Consider the following 23,908-nt stretch of genomic DNA (forward strand, 5'->3'; position numbering starts at 1 on the left):
AAATAACCAGTATCAAATTTTAGAACATTTTCATCACACAGCACCTCTGAGAAATCCATATCTGTTCACAGTCCCTCCCCTTTTCTCCCCTCTAATCTACTGCTCATTACCGCCCTGCCCCAGACCTTGGTAACCACTCATCTACTTTCTATCTTTACAGATTTGCCTATTCTGGACATTTCATATAACAGAATCATGTAATAATGTGAACTTTTGTGACTGAAAACATGCTAATTGAAAGAAAGCAAAGTTCATCTATGTTGTAGCATGTATCAGTATTCTATTTTTTTTTTTTTAAATCACCAAATAATACTCCATTTATGGATATACAACACTTACATGTTGATCACAAGACAGACCTCTGGCTTATTTTTTGGCTATTATAAATAATGCTGCTATAAACACTCATGTACAAGTTTTTGAGTGGACATGTTCTCAACTCTTATGGGTATATACCTAGGAGTGAAAATGCTAAGTCATATGGTAACTCTGATTAACCTTTTGAGGACCAGCCATGCTGTTTTCCAAAGCAGTTTGCACCATTTTACATTGCCACCAACAACATAATTCATCTCTTAACTTGATTTTTATTATTACAAATTGCCACATCACCTTCTATCCCAGCTCTAGTAACAAACACAAACAAAATAACTCTGAATATGATGATATATAATCAGGGCACTGTTGAGTTCAGATTAGTTAACTTTCCTTGTGGCATCACTGATCTAAATATTAATCAGCAATGCATACACACAGGAGTGCAGGATAAAATGGTTGTGAATTAATGCGTAAAGTTTGTATTTACACAGCACATAACAGTTTCTATTCAAAGTACACATGTGTTTTGATATATTCCACAGATTAAATGTCCCCAAAACATGTCTCTTCACGCATACATATATAATGCATACCTTATGCAAACCAGTTAAGGAGGACAATTTTACTTAATTAGTAAACTAATTTTGGTCTTTCCAATCACCTGACCTTTGCTCTCACAGGCCTGACAAATCCAATAACCCTGAAAGAGAGAATATGACTTGCTACCAAAGGAATATAATAAGACAGTTACTGAATATTCAGTTTCCTGAAATCAAAAATAGGATTCACATGTTGTAGTCCGGCTGTCTTGGGAAGGAATTGTTTATATTCCTCTTAAAAGCCTATATTGGTAGGAAAGACCATAAAGGTTGAAGGTAGTCCCAAAATGGGAAGAAAGGGGTGGGAATTCCCACCTCTTTCTGATCTCAGGGATTTGTAAGGAGCAGAAGGGACCAAGCGAAGGGGTCAGATATATGTCCTAAAGTGCCTCGGATAATGATAAACACTTCTCTTACCTTGCCCTGCTGCTCTGGAAGAAGTCACTTCTAGAGCTGTCCTGCACCAAACTGGGGTACAATCATATCAAAATACTAGTATGCACTGCTGTCAACAAAGTATAAAAATACCTCTTTCTTCACAGCTAATGGACTATTTGGTTGTACTTTAAAATTTCTACCAATCTCAGGTGAAAACTGTCATCTTGATGTACATTTTAACTTGGACTTCTCTTATTATAAGTGAAAGTGAGTATCTTTTCAAATAAGGAAAAATTTTATACCTTTTGTGAAAACTGTCCATTTCTTTTGCTTATTGCATCTCTTTCAATTTGGTCTTTTCTCTTTACCCTCTATTTTTAAAGGTTTGTCAGAGGAGGCATATTAGTCCTTTATCTGTGATAGATAATGCAAATATTTTCTTACAGTTTTGTATCTACTGACTTTGTTATTAGTGGGTGTCTTTGCTTCTGCTATACAAAAGTCTTAACTTTATATTTTTATAGAGTCAAATTTATCAGCCTTTCCTGTTGTTGCATCTAGATTTTGAGTCACAGGGAAAACCGTTTTTTATACCCAAATTACAAAAGAGTTCATCCATCTCTTCTGTTCATATTTGCAGTTTCATTCTTTACATTGAGATCTCTGATCCATTTGCAGTTTATTTTTCTATATGATATGAGGTATGAATTTAATTTTATCTTTTTCCCAAATGGTTAACCATTTCTTAAAAAGCTGATTTTACCATAGCGTTCTGAGGTGCCAGATTTATCATGTGCCAAATTTCCATATGTTCTTGTGTCTCTATCTCATTTTTCCTATTCTATAACCCTGTTTTGTCTGCATTAAACAAAAATCTAACTTACAAATGAGACAGACCAGTTGAAGTTTAAGATTCCTCCCACTGTATATCTAACTCTTAAAAAGAAATTTACACCACATCTATACCACATCTATACTCAGTCACCATGAAGCGGCCATGCTAATACTAACTGGTCTAATCACATAAAATTGACAATGATTATTTACACTAGTTGTGTAAGTAAGCTAAAGCATGTTAGGATGTGCTGATTTACAAATATTATCTTAAAAGTTACGTCCATCAATTAATAACCATGGAGAATGACAGTGACTTTGTATGAAGGGCAAAATTACTTAAATATATTTCAACTGCTTTCTTTAAATAGAAAGATTTTATACCTCCTCCATACCTTTCAATACAAACTTTATCATAATATTCACATATTTATTATTAGATTTAATAAAAGTCATGTAGAGAGAAAGTAATACTGTAACAGTATTTACACTTCTATATTTCTAAAAAATGAACATACTGATTAATTTAATGCACTTTACTTTCTCACTTGCTACCACGAGCTGCCACTGTTCTTAGCCAAACCTATTCCCTCCACCTGTGCATTTGATCTATCCTCCTCTCAGCTCAAGCAATTCTTCCTCTCCCTCCAGTAACATCAGTTCTTTTTCTCTCTACTAACTCACTTCCATGACCCTATAAATATGCTATATTAATTCTTAAAAGAGATAAAAAAAGATTAAAAACTATTTCTGACCCACTTACCTCTCCCCATCATCACACAACTACACAACAGCACATTTTCTATCTTTCCCACAAGAGCAAGATTCTGGGATAAAGAGCCTGTATTTGCTGTCTCTATTTCTTTCCTTCCACTCTCCTAAACTTCTTCCCACTAGACTCCTGTTCCTTCCAGTCTACCACTACTGCTCCTTTCGAAGTCACCAATGACCTCCACATAATTAAATCAAGTGGTCAGTTCGTCATCTTCATCTTAATTGTCTTACCAGCACCACTTAATACCCTTATTAGCAGCCCCTCTTCCTTAAAACTCTCTCTTCATATGGCTTCCATGATACCATACTTGCCTTGTTTTCCTACTGTATTTCTGGACAGGGCTTCTTAAGTCTGTCCTGCTCATCACCTCAACCTGTAAATGCTGAAGTGCATATACAGTCTTTCCATCTCTTTTTCATGTATATTCACTCCAATCCCGTCACTTTAAATTCCATATTTTCAGATGATCCCAAGAGTATAATCTCTAGCTCACTTCTCTAGAACATCCCAGACCAGAATATTGAATTACTACTAATACCACCAACTGAATGTCTAATAGGTATTTAGCATGTCTGAAAGTGGATTCCCAATCCTTTTTCTTAAAAAATGAACTGGGCTACTCACAGAACAAGCTGAACATGAATGTCAGAGAACTTCGATCCCAGTTAAAGGACAGTATTCCAATTACTGAACTTTCAACCAGTGGACCTTTTGAAAGCCATGATCATATTTGAAAGGTTTTCCTTGTATGAAAACAAACTTTCACCCAGTCATCTTCTTGAATTATCAGAAAATAATTTCCAGCTCAACCAAGATAAAATGAATTTTTCCACACTGAGAACACCCATGGTCTATTTGCTCCACTAAAATTTCAAATGAAGTTCAAGGTTGTGTAGCAGGTTCAGCTTCTATTTCTTCCAAGATCAAACCTTTCATTGGATATTCTGAAGAGTAATGATGGGACTACTGGATTTGAAGATATTCTTGACCTGTCACAAAATAAACTAATGGGAGAACCATACTTGATGATGAAATATAAGCTCAGTTTACTGTATAATCTGTTGTGTTAGTCTTGAAAATAGAAGGTTTGCATCTTGTCTCTAGTCATCTTTTCACTAAAATCTGATGTACACAACATTAAAAGTACTGACACATGAGAATTTCTGCCTACACAGTATCTGTGGTCATTTGAAATTATTTGGGGTCTTTGCTTAATGACCATGTGAAGATTGAAAGCACTAAAGGGAGATGATTTTAAAACATCCAATTATATAAAACAACAGCCTTCTATGTCTTTAAAAAAAATTGTTGTTAATGAGTATTTCAAAACTGTCTACAGGTTCCAGGGGCACCTGGGTGGCTCAGTGGGTTAAAGCTTCTGCCTGCGGCTCAGGTCATGATCCCGGTGTCCTGGGATCGAGCCCCACATCGGGCTCTCTGCTCCGCGGGGAGCCTGCTTCCTCCTCTCTCTCTCTGCCTGCCTCTCTCTGCCTACTTGTGATCTCTGTCTGTCAAATGAATAAATAAAATCTTAAAAAAAAAAAAAAACTGTCTACAGGTTCCAATTAAACCTATTATCTGGGTATTCCATAAATTTAATTTTGAATAACCACTACCAGCATTTGAATCTCCAACTTTCATAGTAGCATATTTCAGAATAAACATCTATAATTGATTTCAGTGGCAACACTTCAAATTAAGTACAAAATAAGAGATTTATATTTTATACCTTGTTTCAGTAGAGCCCATTAATATTCATTAAGAATAATACTGGGCTTTATTGATGCTATTTTAGAACTGTAGCTATTATTTGACTCCTTCAGGTTGAAAAGTATAAGTTTAAAGGTTTTGATTTTGGTCTTTTTTTTTGGGGGGGGGGCGGTCTTGTCTTTAAAGTAAAAAGTTAAAGCAACCAGCATATGCTGATTTAAAAAAAAAAAAAAAAGGACCAGGGCACTTGGGTGGCTCAGTGGGGTAAAGCCTCTGCCTTCAGCTCAGGTCATCATCCCAGGATCCTGGGATGGAGCCCCGCCGCATTGGGCTCTCTGCTCAGCGGGGAGCCTGCTTTCCCCTTTCTCTGCCTGCCTCTCAGCCTACTTGTGATCTCTGTCAAATAAATAAATAAAGTCAAAAAAAAAAAAAGAACCTACTCCTTTAGTCTTCTCCATTCTCAACTAGAGTAACTATTCTTTCTGTTTTATCAGTTCTACCTTCAGTGTATATTTCAAATTTAACCAATGTTCTTAGCCTCCTAAGAGGTCTCTTTTTTCTACCCTATTCTCTACACTGCAACCAGGGTAATCCTCTTAAAACATTAAATGAGATGTCATTCCCTCCAATAGCTTCCCATTTCAGTCAGAGTGAAAGTCAAAGCCAAGCTTCTACACTTGAAAATGGCTCCTATTTGTTTCAAATTGACTGAAAAGTAATCTGACTTCTTCTGGTTCGTGTTCTAAAAGTAATATTATGAATAGATCCAAAAGAAAATAATGGAAGCCAGCTTTTTCAACTATTTCTAATTAAACACAAGCCAAAGAAATGGAATCAAAATTATTATTTTTTAAATTTACTTTAAATTTAAAATTTAGTTTAAGTTTATTCATTTATTTAAGTAAGTAAAACTCATGATCCTGAGATCAAGAGTCACATGTTCTACCGACTGAGCCAGCCAGGTGCCCCAACAGGGATCAAAATTATATTCTCGTTTAGTAACCACTGAGAAGCTCAAAAAATTTATAATTTTTTAATCTAGCTAAAAGAGAAACTCTTCCACTTAACTAGCATAATATGAAACAACACTCCTTTTTTTTTTTTAAAGCAATTCTACTATGGTTACTGTGTTCAAGTTCCTCAGATTAGAAGAGCACCAATGGATAGAAATAGGAGTATATGCCCTTATACTTGATCTCCTCCTCTCACTGCAGAGAGACTGAGCTGAAAAACCTGCAGTAGTGCCCCTCCCCACACCATTTAGGTAATGACAATCCTCTCCCCCTTTATGAACTTTTTTGAACCAGAACAAGTCCTAACCAGTTGGTTCCCTACTTCTTCCCCAATGAACTTGGCCTACTCCCTAATACAGAAAACTCAGCAAAAAGCCAAGAGTGCCACAGTGAGGAAAGAGGCACATCTGGGCCTTGGCAGACACAGCTCTATCCTCCTCACTCAGTGAACTAGACAGACTGACAAACACAGAAGAATGAATGGAAGCCAAAGTTTTAAAAAGGTTCATATAGTAGCTATGAGTTTCAGGAGCTATACAGAACCCAACATTTTAGTAAACTATGTTTCATCCAGTACCAAAGAATATCCTTGACAAGTATTTAACTGAGCCATTCAATCTCTGCCCTCAATAACCAAAAGGGATGATTTAAATATTCTTTATTTTCTTTTACATTTACAAAAAGGCTTCTTCACACCAGAAAAGACTAGAAGGTATTCAGAAGAATGTTCCTTGGTCAGGGCATATTAGATTTAATGAAGTAATCACTACCAATAATTATAAATCCAAATCAATCCATTTTATGCCAAAAACATTTCTGTTATTTACTAATAAGTACTTGATATACCTTTAATTCACAATTGGTTGAGTTCATATTCAAATATATTTAATATATATAAATCATTTACTTTGTTATGTTTTTCAAATTTTGTTACTATATGAAAGAAAAAATATTTAATAAATTGCTTTTAATATCAAAGTCACTTGAAGAAGAAATCACAACAGTCTATATATCTCGTAGCCACATATCAAGTGACTGCAATCAACAATAACCAGAAGCAAACAGAGAAATAAGCTAGAAAAAAAAAAAGCTTAAATAAAGCTGATGCACTCTTCCCCACAAGAGAGGTGAAAATCATTCCCTGGCTTACTTTCATATACCAAAAGAGTCTCTTGATTTTAACAAGAGACTTTACAACTTACCTACATCATTAATCCTAGTCAGTTTTTAGCAGGTTAGATTATAGAACCAAATAGACTACACAGCATAATAAAAGCCAAAAACTGCTCAGTCCTGATAAAAACTGACAAGGTAAGAAATTACTATAGGTAATAAGGAAATAAAAAATAAAAATGCCACATATATACATGCACAGAAATCAGAAAAAGAGTCCCATAGAACCAAAGAACCCTACCAACCATCATCATAATAAATATCCCTGTATTAGAGCAAAGTACAAGAAATATTCATGACTATAACCCTGACAAAGCTAAATATCCAGTAAGCTTTAAGAAAACAAAACTCAAAATACAGTTTATAAAGATTTTATTCAAAAGTGACTAAAACAAAGTGTTGCTTCTTCAAGAAAATTCAACTGACTATAACTTATACTATCTGAAACAATGACAAATGATATGTAAATCCTCAACTGTCAAATCATTTTCCCTATCAGCTAATTGCAAGAGTCTCTTTACTCTACTTGTATTAAGGGAAAAATAACTATCCTGTGAAGGGGGAATATCCCTAAAGTTTTATCTGACCCAAAAGACCCAAGAACCCCCTTAGGCCCTGGGCATTTCCCCTAAACCTGCTCAGTAAACAAAGGCAAAAAGCCTAATGTGAATTTTGAATTTAATTATGTACTTTAGATACTTCTTAAATGAATAATGACTTTTAAAAACAACGGATAAAGTTTAACATTTCTTGGTATAAAAATGCATGCAAATATCCAATGGATTCTTTTTCAGATGGGATAAGAAAATAATCTTAAAAACCTAATTCAGCAGCTAGATTTGCTCTTTCTCTTCATTTTTAGATTAGAAGGAGAAAATTGTTTTCAAGTTTCTTTAATACCAAAAATTTTCCCTTTTCAACTAGGCTAAAAAGCAGGAACTGTATTTTAAATTTGCAGATAGTAGTGCTTAAAACAGGGTTATCATTTCAATAGCTTCTAATAAATCAAAATGGCAAGACTTCTACCTGGTCCCTTGAACGGCTTTCCTTAAAAGTTTTACCAGCTTCTTAAAAAAAAAAAAGACATAACAGAAAAGAATAGTAAAAGTACCATATGGAAAAGTTCAAACAAGTCATCCACACAGGAGGTAACTAAGTATAATACAGAAGTGACACATGCATCCCATTTCCAAAAAAGAATTAAGCCTTTGCCCTGCTCAGCAGGGAGTCTGCTTCTCCCTCCCACCTCCTCCCCTCTCATGCTCTCTCTCTCACCCTCTCAAGTAAATAAATAAAATCTTTAAAAAAGAAAAAAAAAAAAAAAGAATTAAGCCCTCGTACCCAAGTCCTTCACTCTACGTGCTGTATTCCCTTCTCTCCTAGGCATCTAAAATGATACCAGTTACATGTACCATTCTCTGGAAGGAGTGAGAAAAGTCATCCAAATAATTTCTGGGTTCACCAGTGTAAGATGAGTAAGTATGGATGGGGAAAAAATTATACAAATTATTATCCATCCTGGGATCAAGCATTAAAAATAACACAGCATCCTCAAGATAGCACACTATCTACAGTGACTACATATACAACCTATTAAAAGGCTAGTCTAGGGGCGCCTGGGTGGCTCAGTGGGTTAAAAGCCTCTGCCTTCAGCTCAGGTCACGGTCTCAGGGTCCTGGGATCGAGCCCCACATCAGGCTCTCTGCTCAGCAGGGAACCTGCTTCCTTCTCTCTCTCTGCCTGCCTCTCTGCCTACTTGTAATCTCTGTCAAATAAATAAATAAAATCTTAAAAAAAATAAATAAAATAAAAGGCTAGTCTATTATTTGAATATGATTTCTTGATCAATATATTTCAATTTAAAACCATCAATAAACTAGTTTTTACCAAGTCCTAACCATGTGTCCAGTCTTTTCTTAAAAGGCACCAGAGTGGAGGACACAATTTCTATCAAAAAAAGCTTATTATTAAGACACTAGGTCTAGCACACAACACAAAAACACATAAAAAAGAAGATGCAAGAACAGCCACAAGAGCAAAACCATGATGAAGGTGGAGATTCAGGATGCAGAACAGAGAGAGAAAGTTGGTTAGCTAAAATAACGATCCTGAGAACAGAAGGCAAATCATGGAGTTTGAAGATTTACTTGTGTTTTTTACTAGTTTTTAAACAAGACCAAACTCTGAACTGAGTAATTTTTAAGATGTTTTAAAAGATTTTATTTATTTGACAGACAGAGATCACAAGTAGGCAGAGAGGCAGGCAGAGAGAGAGGAAGGGAAGCAGGCTCCCCACTGAGCAGAGAGCCTGATGTGGGGCTCGGTCTCAGGACCCTGAAATCATGACCTGAGCTGAAGGCAGAGGCTTAACCCACTGAGTCACCCCAGCGCCCCAATTTTTAATGATTTTTATCTACTCTGCTTTTAAAACCAAACGTATTAATATTAGAATGCATTATACTACACTGATTTTTCCAAAAATTAAAACAATCTTTGGCCAGCCAAAGTATCACACAGCACATGCTTGGGAACTTATGTTCTTGAAACAGCATACATGTGAAAAGAAAACCTCATATAAATATTTGTTTGGAGCTAAGATTAGCTTTGGGGGGAAACTCAAAATATACTTGCTTTCAAGCTAAAGCTAAAAACTAAATGCTTATTTTCCTTGTGCTGGCCTACAGTTGCATGCTTACTGCTGACTGGATCCTTTCCTATCAACACAACCCGCACTTCAAAGACCCGACTGTTCTGCCAAGATTTCTGCCTTGAAAGAGCCTTTGTTGCTATGGCAATCTCATGTTCTCAAGGAACCAAGTTAGCAGCACCCTATGATACATACATGAACAAGGTTCAAACTTGGCCTGTTTCCTCCTCCAGGCACAGGGAATATCCTGTGTCACAAGCCTAACAATTTTTACTTGCTGTAATACAAGTTATCAACAATATCTCCCAATTCATGGAAAACCAGAGTTACTTCAAAATAAGCAGCTGCATCTAAAGAGGAGAGAAAACTGTGGGTGGGAATCTCCATTATAAAGCAGACGTACTAAAGTATGAAAGCCAATTAAATAAAACCCTGAGTCCAACTGAAATTTGATCAAAGATTTCTCCCTTTTCATATATCTCAAAACACTTTCCTTAAAAAAAGAAGAAACCTGAATAAAAATACAGCTGTGATCCCTTGGTTAAGAATGTCCCCTACCCTGACTGAAGATTTAGCATCTTATTTAAACAAACGAAGCTAAATTCTGCCTAGAATTAAAACTTTCCTTATGAAGAAAGAGTAGAGGCTCTGAAAGTTAGAGGTTACAAAGTATACTGTCAAAATTTCATAAAGAACATATCTGCTAATAAACGGCACATGTGAAAAATCACAGCCAGAGTTCAAGTGTATGTTTCTAGATGTAAAATACTTCTGACCTAAAGAAATTATTTTTTCATCTATACTCAACTTATACTGCTCCACATTCCCAAACCAAGTAAGCTGTGCTTTCTATGCTCAAGTAGCTCTCATATTAACAGTAAATACCGTAACAGTAAACTCTAAAAATCAAGCACTGAAAAAGCATGATGAAGGCAAGGACCTGCGAAGATTCTGAAAATAACCTCAATTTTAAGAACTATATGTGTTCCTAGAAAATGAAAGTCAGAGTAAAGAGTATTCAAATGCAGAGTTTATCTTTTGCATTTGATTTTCATTACAGTGTCAAAAAATAATTCTACAGGGAGTGAAAAACAGTGGCCTTGACACATTAATACAAATTAAATCTGCTTCAAAGAAACATTTACTTCAAGGAAAGTTCCAAGATATTTTTTTCCAATACGCAGGCTATGAGCTTTTAATTCTTCTACATAAACTTTTTCAAACAGACCAGACAGGCTCATGGAAAATTACTTAAATGCACACATATTAATGAATGCAGTCCATTTCCAGTTCATTAGGGGTTCCGAATTCCCGAAAATCAAGTTGTTCATAATATCATTCCAAATATTTGATGGAATTCCAGAGCTGAAAGAGAAGTAAAGATGTCTGAAAAGTTCCACATTTTCTATGAGAAAATAACCGGAGAAATCAAGTAACAACAATCTCCTTTTTCTTTGCAAACTGAGGTATAGGTAGGTTACATCATTAACTGGAAGAACTGTCTCCTCTGCGATACTGTATTTTGGTTTTGGTTTTTACAAAGTTACATTCTAGTTTCTCTCTTCATGTTTCTGCACTCTTTCCTTCACATGGATAGAAACATCAATTGCCTCCAATGTCAATGAAATTACCCTCTTTCTGGAAAGGAAGATGTCTAAGGCGAGTTAAAGGTCAGTGATCTGAAAGACTAAAGGTTACCTAGAATAAAAACAGTTGTAACAGACCTTTTATTCAATACAGGAATCTGGAGTGTAGTTTAAGCCATAGTGCCAAGTACTTTGCAAAGCTGCATTAACAAAGACCAAACCCATCACACCTCAGATGTGCAAATCCAATCATTTTCACACCTGACAAAATAGTAAAGAGAAACTGGCAGCTAAAATCAACTAGGAGATCATGGCTTTCAAAGGTTTTTTTCGGGGTGTTTTTTATTGTTGCTGCTGTTGATTTTTTTTTTTTTTACTACCATCCACTGTTAAATACATTTTATATCACCACCTAGTGTGTAAAAATGTATATTTATATAACAAACTAAAATTATATAAAAACAATCCTGTAAGTACATACGATGCATTCTCATAGCTTCTGTTCTACTGCATTGATCATGATGTGTGAGATCCACTAAATTGTTTTCTCAACTCACTAAAGGGTAATGGCCTGCAGTTTGAAAATGATGGAAAGTATATCTTAACCATTACTAAGACAAAGCCTCAGGAAGAACAATTTTCAGGCATTCATTCCCCACATGCTAATACTGCATGCATAATACTATGTATTTGACTATACTGTGTTACCTATTATACTGTAAGATCTTGAGACTACTCATACAAATATAACTATAGAGTACTGTACTCTGGTGGTTTTTATTTAATAATGTTAGATACACAAGGGGAAAAAGACAGATGGGTTAACCCATTTATTCATTAAGTTTTTTCACACTAATTTTTCCTAACATGTCTACAATACCAAAAAAGGTTTATATCTGTATTAGAATTAGTAGTATAGTATACATAGTATACATAGTCTCTCTTTTTAGATATATGGAAAGTATTAACCATATCCAATACATCTTTCTTATCCCTGAAGGAGTTAACAAAGAACAGGTACTTATTTACTGAACTAATGGTTTTATATCATCTTAAAGAATAGTTTAAATCTCAAAGAATTAGGATAAGGCACAATAAAACAGTTTTGGGTTAGCTAAGTATTTTTGGATACAACTATCAAAATACCTCAAATATCAAATCAAATCTCTGGAAGCCTAAATTTTGCTCTATGTATTTGTAAGACCTTTGAAATTACTTAAAAATAGAATTTTATTTTAAAAATGACTCAAACCAAATTCCAAAACCCACTTATTATTAATTAAATCCCTATTTTAAAAATCCACATGAGTAGCTAGTAAGTCTTAATTTAATCATTTCTTTTCTACAAGGGAATATTCTGACTCAAATTCTTTTCCGGATAAATCAGAATACAAATAAATTACATATTTAACAAATCCATTTTTTAGCTTTACAACTCAGAGATAGTGATTTCATTGATAAAAGATACTATATTTTACAGCATCTATTTACTCTGATTATTCAGATTAATTCTGTCATTTCAAAAAATTGAATGATGAGTTCACTATTTCAAGACCAAAATGAAATGAAACAGATGGCCTGTGAACTTCATCTAATTCAGTATTTGCCTGCACCATCACCAAAACGTGACCTTTTTATAAGCAATTTTATGAAGTGGTAAACACATACATAACCATTTCAATAATGTAGATATATGAATCCTGAATGTAAATTTTTTTCTAAACAATTAAGTAGACTCAACAGCCAAGTCAAAACAAGAAACTTAAAGATTGATTAAATTGTCTCCCAATTCTTCAATTTACAATGGATTAGACTCTTGGAAGAAAATGGTCTCCTATGTGCAGAAGGTTTTTTCTCCTATAAAAACTGGATTCTGGGATGACTGGGGGGCTCTGTTTTCCACACAGGTCATGATCCTGGAATCCCAGGATCGGGATCAGGATCAGGCCCCTCCCCCTGCATCAGGCTCCCTGCCCAGCAGGGAGTCTGCCTCTCCCTCTCCCTCAGCCTCTCTCCACATTCTTGTCCTCTTTCTTGCTCACTCTCTCTCTCTCAAATAAATAAATAAAATCTTAAAAAAAAAAACTGGATTCTTACTTCCATTTTTCATGAAGCCAGGTGATTAACATCTCACAGCTCTTTAAGAGTGCTCATCAAACTGTTAGAGACTTTGCTCTCTACATGAAACAGTTCTGACAGTCACTAGGGCAAGGAAAGAACTATTTTTCCACTGGACTGATTGATTATAAGGCAGCTCAGTTGTGCCATCTTACCTGGTGAAATGACTAGAAATCTAGTTTAAGGTTTAGGATACAGGTTCACACCACTTTTAGGGTGTTGTAGCCTCTCGATGAAAACAATGGATACTCAGAGTCTATTAGGTTTGCAGCACAAATTAGTCTTTTACCCACATATCACAAAGAAAATGCCAGGCTCATAGTAAGTGCTCAAATATTTCTTGAATGAACAAGTATCTAAATAGCTACCACATGCCAAGCACTGTCTTAGTCCTGGCAATATAAAGGATACAGAATATTATCAATCAGAATCCTATTTGCCATAAGAAACAGACAAAAATTCAAAATAAGACATGACCCAACAAGACAGAGTTTTCTCACTCTGCTACAGAAAGATAATAAAGATTTTTTTTTAAAAGCACTGAAGTTGAAACCCATTCTCAGTTTCATAATCCACTAGAAAGGTAATATAAACTTGTTAACATTAAAAAGCTAGATTTCTCTTAATATTAAAAAGCTAGATACAGGGACACATGGTTGGCTCAGCTGGATAAGAACCTGCCTTTGGTCATGACCCCAGGACCCTGGGACAGAGTCCCACTTTGGACTCCTTGCTCAGCGGGGAGTCTGCTTCTCCCTCTGCCTGCCACTCCCCCTATTTGTGTGCACATGCTCACCCTCCCTCTCGCTCTGACAAATAAATAAAATAAAAGCTAGAAACATAAACCTAGTTTAAGCATAAACTCAATAATTTTTATGTTAAAAAAAGCTAGTTGCAGTTTTTATGTGAACTTTTAATATATGTAAGAGCATACTACATACAACAATACATGGCCTAATATGCTTAGAATGTGGCCAGTGCAACTGTGGAAATGAACTTTCTTTTTTAAAAATAATTTAAAGCAGAAGCATATAACGGGAAAAGACAGTTTCTTCAATAACTGGTGCTGGGAAATCTGGACAGCTACACTCAAAAGAATAAAATTGAAACACTTTCTTATATCACACACAAAAATAAATTCAAAACAGATTAAAGACCTAAATTAAAATATGAAAACATAAAACACCTAAAAGAAAATATAGGCAATAACTCTTGGACATTGGCTTTAGGAATATTTTTCTGCATGTCTCCCTTGACAAGGGGAAAACAAAAGAAAACTAAACAACTGGGACTACACCACACTAAAAAACTTTTGCAGAGCAAAAGAAACCAACAACAAAACAAAAGACAATCTACTGAATGTAAAGAGATATTCAAAAATGTATGCCTAATAGGTGGTTACTATCTAAAATATATAAAGAACTTACACAACACCAAAAAAATAAATAATCGAATTTAATAATGGGAAGAGGACCTAAACTTACATTTTGCCAAAGAAGACATGGCCAACAGATCAATGAAAAGATGCTTGACATCATTAATCAATAGGGAAATGCAAAACAAAACCACAATGACATAACACCTCACGCTAATCAGAATGACTGTATCAAAAAGACAAGAAACAACAACTGCTGACCAAGATGTGGAAAAAAGGGAACATTAGTGCACTATTAGTAGGTCTGTAGATTGGTGCATCCACTGTGGAAAACAGTGTGGGGAATTCCTCAAAAAATTAAAAATAGAAGTACCATACAACCCAATAACTCCACTTCTAGATATTCAAAGAAAACAAAAACACTAATTCAAAAAAAAATATGCACCCCTATATTCATTGCAGCATTATTTACAACAGCCACACTATGGAAGCAACCTGTGTCCACTGACACGTAAATGGATAAAGAAGATATGATACATGTACACAATGGAGTATTACCCAGCCACAAAAAAGAATGAAATCTTGTCACTTGTAACTACATGGATAGGTGACCTAGAGAAAATTATGCTAAGTAAAATAAATCAGAAAAAGGTAAATACCATATGATTTCACTTTTATGTAAAATCTAAAAAAAAAAAAAAATGAACAATTAGAAACAGACTCAGAAATACAGAGAATAAACTTCTGGTTACCAAAGAAAGGACAGGGGGTTAGGCAAAATATGTGAAAAATAGGTACAAATTTCAGTTATAAAATAGGTGATGCAGATTAAAAATTACACCATAAGGAATATAGTCAGTAATACTGTAATAAATTTGCATGATGACACAGTAACTATATTTGTTATGGTGAGCATTTAGTAATATATATAACTGCTGAATCATTATGTATGTTGTGCACCTGAAATATATATGTCGACTATACTTAAATTAAAAATTCTAAAACACTAATTTAAATATAAATAGGCAGAACTTCTGTTTCCAGTAAAGACAGATTTACGTTCTTGCCTGAAAAAAAAAGCATAATATGAAGAAAATATGAAGATAATATGAAGAAAATAAATGTCAGTGCCTTTTCAAGACACTGAACAACAGGCAACAAAGAACATTAATCTCCAAGAGGCAAGATACAAATAATATAAGCTCTACAAATGACCAAACTTACTGACTTGAGGAAGTTTCCAGGCTTAGATACAGAGAAGTGGAATGAAGATGGAGAATGATGGACTCAGAGTTGAAAACATGGACATGAACCTCACAGAGTGAACAGGACAGAGAATCTAAGTGCAGCACTGAGAGCAAGCAAATTCCTACAGACAGTTCTTTTTGAGTACTAATCAACACATGCATATGAGGAAACTACCTGAAGCTTTAGAGAAAATAACTCCCCAAAATAAAAGTAACAGTGCCAGGCACTCACACTGGGCCAGTAATAGTATCTGTTCCTAGCAGGGAGACTGGAATCCTGGGGTACTGGTAGAACACACAAAAACAGATTCCTTCAGTAGTGAGGAATAATCAGCCTTAAATTAAGCACTGCTATAAATCTACCTAACAAATCTTACCAAGCAAGGCCAGAAAGGACCAAGCTGTTTCAAAGTAATTTAACTACAAACTAAAACAAACGTCAACATTTTTAGTAATACAGAAATACATATACAATGCCATGGGAGGTAAAATTCATAATACAAAAATATATAATACATACATAAAATACATAATACAAAATTACCAGGCATACAAAGAAGCAAAAAAGTACAAACCATACAGAGGGGCAGAAAAAAATCAATCAAATCCAACCACAACTGACACAGACCTAACAATGAACAGACCAGAATATTAAGTTAGTTCTTATAAACTATTCCATACGTTGAAAATGATTAGAGACATGGAAGATATAAAAAAGTACAAATCAGTTTCTAGATATGTAAATACCAATATATGAGAAGGTTGGAAGATGATGGTAGAGGAGGAGGACCCTACAGTCATCTGGTTCCCCAAATACAACTAGATAACTATCAAAATCATAATTACCCCAGAAGTTGACCTGAACACTAGGAGAACAAACTCTACAACAAAAGACAGAGAAGAGGCCACATCAAAGGAAGCAGGAAGTATGGAGACACATTTTGGAAGAGAAACTGTGATGGGGAGGGAGCAACAATCACCAAGAAGGGCAAGAGAAAAACTAGCACACAGGGGAGCATACAGGAAAAAAACCAATTCCCATAGCAGTTGGCTTGGAAAGCCAAGAGACAAACTAGCACACAGAGGAGCATACAGGAAAAACCAATTCCCATAGCAGTTGGCTTGGAAAGCAAAAGGGGCCAAATTTTGTAAGTTCTTGAAACCTTAACCCAAGCAGGGCTTAACATCTGGAGTTTTAAAGGTCAATGTGCTCGGCTCTGTGAGAGCCAGGAGAGCCTTGTGCCGCTCTTAGAGAGATGGCAGGCAAACAACCTATGGAAATACAGCATGCAAACAGTGATCTGAAGAGTGCCTGTGGCACACAGTGGGGAGATTATATGCTCATCTCAGAGCACATTCCAGACCAGAGAGACGGAGTTCACAAAAAGACCCCCTCAAGAGATGAGCTCATGCCATTTCTGTCTCCTACCCCTTAGCATAAGCAAGAGGTGACCTGCAGACACCAGCACAGCACCAACACTGTGTACCTAAATTGCATACATCAGGCCCTACCCTCCCTGTACATCAGTGGAAATGCCCTTCACAGTTACATTTGCCTAAGTCCCAGCACAGCAGGCTCCCTCCCCAAGAAGAGTGGCCCAAACCCCTGCTCACGCATGTCTCCCAACACAGGAGTTTTGGAGTTTTGGTTTTGCTGATGGTGGCAACAGGTCTCATTTCATGAACAGACCAGAATACATGTAATTAGAACGTGCCATATTCAGGCCAGGGACCAAACACTGCCTCAAAAGGCAAAGAGAGGTTCTGCAGACGACTGACTTGAGCAGTAAATCAGCCAGGACAAAACAGCAGAGCACACAGAGCACACAATGGAGATACTCCAGGATGTGCCAGGCCCTGAGGAACAGGGGACACTACACAGCAGGGCACTTTTTCGTAAGGCCATTACCTTCAAGAACAGGAGACACAGCTGACACTCTCAATGCACAGAAACAGACACAGAGACTTAGATAAAAATAGAAGAAATAAATTTATCCCAAATAAAGAAAGAAAACAAGCCCACAGCCAGACACCTAAGCAAAACAGATATAAGTAACATACCTGATAGAGAATTTAAAGTAATGATCAGAAGGATATTCACTGGACTTGAGAAAAGAGTGGAAGAAGTAAGTAAGATCTATGACACAGGGATAAGGAATAATAAGATAGCAGAGATTAAGGGCTCAATAAATGAAATGAGAAACACACTTGATGGAATGAACAGCAGGCTGGAAGAAGGAGAGAAATGAACTGATGATAACCTAGAAGAGTAATGGAAAGTAATTAAGGTGAACAAAAGAAAGAAAAAAGGAATTTTATAAAACGAGAACAGAACTTAATGACTTGATCAAACACAGTAACATTGATATTATAGGATTCCCAGAAGAGAAAGAAAAGAAGACAGAAAATTTATCAGAAGAAATAATACCTGAAAACTTCCCTAACTTGGGGAAGGGAACATATCCACATCCAGGAGGTGCAGAGAACCCAAAATCAACAAAAGCAGATCCACACCAAGACGTACAATAATTAAACTGGCAAAATATAGTGATAAAGAAAAAAAAAAATGGGGCACCTGGGTCGCTCAGTGGGGTAAGCCTCTGCCTTCGGCTCAGGTCATGATTTTAGGGTATTGGAATCAAGCCCTGCATTGGGCTCTCTGCTCAGCAGGAAGCCTGCTTCCCCCTCTCTCTCTGCCTGTCTCTCGGCCTACTTATGATCTCTCTCTCTCTGTCAAATAAATAAATAAAATCTTAAAAAAAAAAAAAAATTAAAGCAGCAAAACAAAAGAAGACAGTAACTTACAAGGGAAAATCCAGAAGGCTACTAAGGGATTTTTCAACAGAAACTTTATAAGCCATAGTGGCAGGATATATTCAAGGTGCTAAATGGGAAAAATCAGCAGCTAAGAATAATCTATACAATAAGGCTATCATTCAGAATAGAAGAAATAAAGAGTTTCCCAGACAAAAACTAAAAAAGTTCATGACCACTAAAACAGCCTTGCAAGAAATATTAAAGAGGACTCTCTGAGTGGAAAGGAGAGACCAAAAATGACAGTAAAAGGCAGGAAACACAAAAGCATTAAAAATGAGTATTTCTGGAAAAAAATCAGTCAAGGAACTCACAAAATAAAAGGATGTAAAATTTAATAACATATACCTAAAACATGGGGAGGAGTAAAGAATGACTTCAAAATTAAATGACCATCAACTTAACATAGATTGCTATATGCAGAAAAGATTATATACAAACCCAATGATAACCATACATCAAAACCATGAATAAATATGGAAAGAATAAAGAGAAAGAAATCCAAATATATCACTAAAGAAAATCAGCAAACCATGAGAGAAAAACAAGAAAAGGAACAGAGAAAATCTTCAGAAACAACCATAAAATAACTAATAAAATGACAATACATATGTATCAATAATTACTTTGAATGTAAATGACCTAACCACTCCAATCAAAAGACACACGGTGACAGAATAGATTTAAAAAAAAAAAAAAGATCCATCTATATGCTGCCTGCAAGAAAATCTTTTTTTTATAAAAATTTTATGAATTTATTTGTCAGAGAGAAAGGAAGAGAGAGACAGGGAACAAGCACAAGGAGGTGGAGCTACAGGCAGAGGAAGCAGCAGACCCCTCATGTAGCAAGAACCCTGATGCAGGACTCTATCCCAGCACCCTGGGATCATGACCTGAGCAGAAGGCAGCCACCTAACCAACTGAGCCACCCAGGCATGCCAAGAAAATCATTCCAGACCTAAAGACACCTAAAGATTGAAAGTAAGGGGACAAAAAAAGTCTGTCATGGAAATGAACATTAAAACAAACAAACAAACAAAAACCCCCCAAAACGGAGTAGCAATACCTATATCTGACAAAAGAGACTTTATAACAAAGGCTATATAATAATAAAGATAATGCAAAAAGAAGATACAATAATTGTAAATATTTTTGCACCCACCACAGAAGTACCCAAATATATAAAGCAGCTAATAACAAACATAAAGGAGCTAATCAACAATAATACAATAATAGTAGGGGACTTTAACATCCCACTTACAGCAATGCAGAGATCATCTAAACAGAAAATCAACAAGGAAACAATGGCTTTCAATGACACACTAGAGAAGATGGCCTTAATAAATATATTCAGAAGACTGATGTCAACCACAACAAAAAATCTGGAAAGACTACAAATACATGGAAGATAAATAACATGCTGCTAAGTAATGGTCAACCAGGAAATGAAAGATGAAATTAAAAAGTGTATGAAAACAAATGGACCAAAACCTCTGAGATGCAGCAAAAGCAGTTCTATGAGGGAAGTATATAGCAATATGGGCCTACCTCAAGAAGAAAAACCTGAAATAATCAACATAATCTTACGCGTAAAGGAGCTACAAAAAGAACTAATGAAACCTAAAATCAGCAGAATTGGAAGGAAATAATAAAATAATAAAGGAAAAATAAATGCTATAAAAACTAATAAAAATAAATAAATAAATAAATGAAACCAGGAGCTGGTTCTTTGGGGGAAAAAAAAAGATAATAAAATTGCCAAACCTATTGCCACACTTATCAAGGAAAAAAAGAGAAAAGACTGAAATAAATAAAATGACAAAGAAGAGAGGAGAATAGCAACCAACATCACAAAAATACAATTATAGAAATGGATAAATTCCTAGAAACAAATAACCTACCAAAACTGAACCAAGAAGAAATAGGAAATTTAAACAGACCAATAAAGAGCAAAGGAATTGAATCATGAATCAAAAAACTCCTAATAACAAAAGTCCAGGCTTCACAGGCAAATTCTACTAAACATTTAAAAAAGAATGAATACCTGCTCTTCTCAAAATATTACAAAAAAAAACAGAAGGAAAACTTCCAAATCCATTATACGAGGCCAGCATTACCCTGAAACCAAAACCAGATAAAGACATCACTAAAAAAGGGAACACGAGGCCAATATCCCTGATGAACATAAACACAAAAATCCTCAACAATATTAGCAAACAAATCCAAAAACACATTAAGAAGATCATTCACAACAATCAAGTGAGATTTACTCCTTGGTTGTAAGGGAGGTTTGGTGCTCACAAGTCAACATGATATATAAGAAAGGATAAGAACCATATGATCACTTCAGTAGACACAGAAAAAGCATTTGACAAAGTACAACATCCATCCATGATAAAAACCCTCAACCAAGTAGGTTTAGAGGGACTATACCTTCAAAATGATAAAGGACATATATGAAAAACACATAGCTAACATCATCCTTAATGGGGAAAAACTGAGTGCTCTTCCCCCAAGGTCAGGAACAAAACAAGGATGTCCACTCTCACCACTTTTATTCAACACAGTACTGGAAGTCCCAGCCAGAGCAATCAGACCAAAAAAAGAAAAAAATATATATATATACATACATACTTTCAGACATAAATCGCATCCAAATCAGTAAGGAAGAAGTCAATTTCCACTATTTGCAGATGACATGATACTTTACATAGAAAACCCAAAAGACTCCACCAAAAAACTCTTAGAACTGATATACAAATAAAATTGCAGCATGCAAAACCAATGCACAGAAATCTGTTGCATTTTTTTTAAATTTTATTTATTTGACAGAGATTACAAGTAGGCAGAGAGGTAGGCGGGGGGGAGCGGGGGGGAGCGGGCTCCCCGCTGACCAGACAGCCTGATTCAGGGCTCAATCCCAGGACCCTGAGATCATGACCTGAGCCGAAGGCAGAGGTTTAACCCACTGAGCCACCCCAGGCGCCCAAATCTGTTCCATTTTTACACACCAATAATGAAGCAGCAGAAGAGAAATCAAGTTATCAATTCCATTTACAAATACACCAGGAATAAAGCTAACCAAAGACGTGAAAGACCTGTACTCTGAAAACTATAAAATACTGATGTAGGACATTGGAGAGGACACAAAGAAATGGAAAGACATTCCATGCTCATGAATTGGAAGAAGTATTGCTAAAATGTCTTTATTACCCAAAGCAATCTACAGATGTAATGAAATCCCTATTGAAATACCAAGAGCATTTTTCACAGAACTAAAACAATTCTAACATTTGTATGGAACCACAAAAGACCCAAATAGCCAAAACAATTCTGAAAAAGAAGAGCAAAGATGGAGGCATCACAATTCTGAACTTCAAGCTATATTACAAATCTGTAGTAATGAAAATAGTATGGTACTGGTGCAAAAACAGACATAGAGATCAATGGAACAGAATAGAAAACTCAGAAATATACCCACAACTATATGGTCGTCTAAATTTTCAACAAAGCAGGAAAGAATAGCTAATGAGAAAATGACACTCTTCAACAAAGGGTGTCGGGAAAACTGGACAGCCACATGCAAAAGAATGAAATTGGACCACTTTCTTACACTATACACAAAAATAAACTCAAAATGGATGAAAGACCTATATGTGAGACCTGAAACCATAAAAATCCTAGAAGAGAACACAGGCAATAATTTCTCTGACACTGGCCATTAACAACTTTTTACTAGATAGGTCTCCTGAGGCAAACGGAAACAAAAACAAAAATAAAACACTGAGATTACATCAAAATAAAAAGTTTCTGCACAGCAAAGGAAAAAGCAATCAATAAAACTAAAAGGAAACCTACAGAAGGGGAAAAGATACTTGCAAATGATATATCTGAAAAGGGTTAGGCCCAAAATATATAAAGAACTTAAAATTAACTCAATATCCAAAAGAACAAATAATCCAATTAAAAAATGGACAGAAGACAGGAACAGACATTTCTCCAAAGAAGAATACAGATGGCCAACAGATACATGCAAAGATGCTCATTATCACTTACAATCAAGGAAATGCAAATCGAAACTACAATGAGATATAATCTCACACGTGTCAGAATGGCCAAAATCAACATCACACAAAACCAGAGGTGCTGGCAAGGATGTGGAGAAAAAGGAACACTCATGTACTGTTGGGGGGAGTGCAAACTGGGGTAGCCACTGCAGAAAACAGTCAGGTGGTGCCTCAAAAAGTTAAAAACAAAAACTACCCTAAGATGCAGCAATTGCACTACTGCATATGTACCCAAATACTACAAAAACTCTATTTTGAAGGGATCTATGCATCCCTATGTTTATAACAGCATTATTTACAATAGCCAAGATATTCACTATCAACTGATGAATGGATAAAGATGTAACACACATATATATACAATGGAATATTATTCAGTCATAAAAAGTGAAATCGTACTGTTTGCAATGACACGACTGGAACTACAGAGTACATTGCTAAGTGAAGCCAGAGAAAGACAAACACCATGATTTCACTCATATGTGAAACTTAAAACAAATGAGCAAAGTCGGAAGAAGAGAGAGACACAAATCAAGGAACAGATTCTTTTTTTTTTTTTAAGATTGTATTTATTTCACATAGAGAGAGAGAGATCACAAGTAGGCAGGCAGAGAGAGAGGAGGAAGCAGGCTCCCTGCTTAGCAGAGAGCTCAATGTGGGGCTCAATCCCAGGACACTGGGATCATGACCTGAGCTGAAGGCAGAGGCCTAACCCACTAAGCCTCACAGGCACCCCAAGAAACAGATTCTTGATGACAGAGAAACCACCTCCCCTCTAATAACCATTGGTTCTCTATACAGTAATAATAACAGAAAGACTGGAGGAGAGAGATGGGTTTATATTATAGTAAAGTGCTTATACTATATGTGAAATGACATAGTATCACTTATGATACACTGAGCTAAACCACTAAAATAACTTTAAAAATATACCTAATGAGGTAATAAAAATATAAAACAGAATCATAAAAATAATCAATATTTTAAAAAAGCAGGAAAAGAGGAAAAAGGCAACAAAGAACACAAGATAAAACAAATAGCAAGAAGATGGATTTAAGTCTAACCATTTTAACAACCACATTAAATGTTCCAATTTAAAACCAAAGGTTTCAGACGGGATAGAAAAGTAAAACCCAAATATATGCTGCCTACAATAAATGTACTTTAAATAGAACAGTTAAAAGTAAAAAATAAAGAAAAGGTATACAATGCTAACACATCAAAAGAAAGTTGAAGGATAGGGGCGTCTGGGTG

General features: G+C 35.6%; 1 protein-coding gene and 1 pseudogene across 2 annotated transcripts in view; one reads left to right on the forward strand and one right to left on the reverse strand.

The window, feature by feature from the left end:
- TCF12 (transcription factor 12) overlaps positions 1-23,908 on the reverse strand; it is a 381,460-nt gene that overhangs the window by 328,940 nt on the left and 28,612 nt on the right. The gene's annotated exons all lie outside the window — the stretch shown is intronic.
- Positions 3,536-4,092, forward strand: LOC116871950 (annotated as a pseudogene).

This window comes from Lontra canadensis, unplaced genomic scaffold, assembly GCF_010015895.1.
Source record: "Lontra canadensis isolate GAN:19392208 unplaced genomic scaffold, GSC_riverotter_1.0 scaffold28, whole genome shotgun sequence".
NCBI lineage: Eukaryota > Metazoa > Chordata > Mammalia > Carnivora > Mustelidae > Lontra > Lontra canadensis.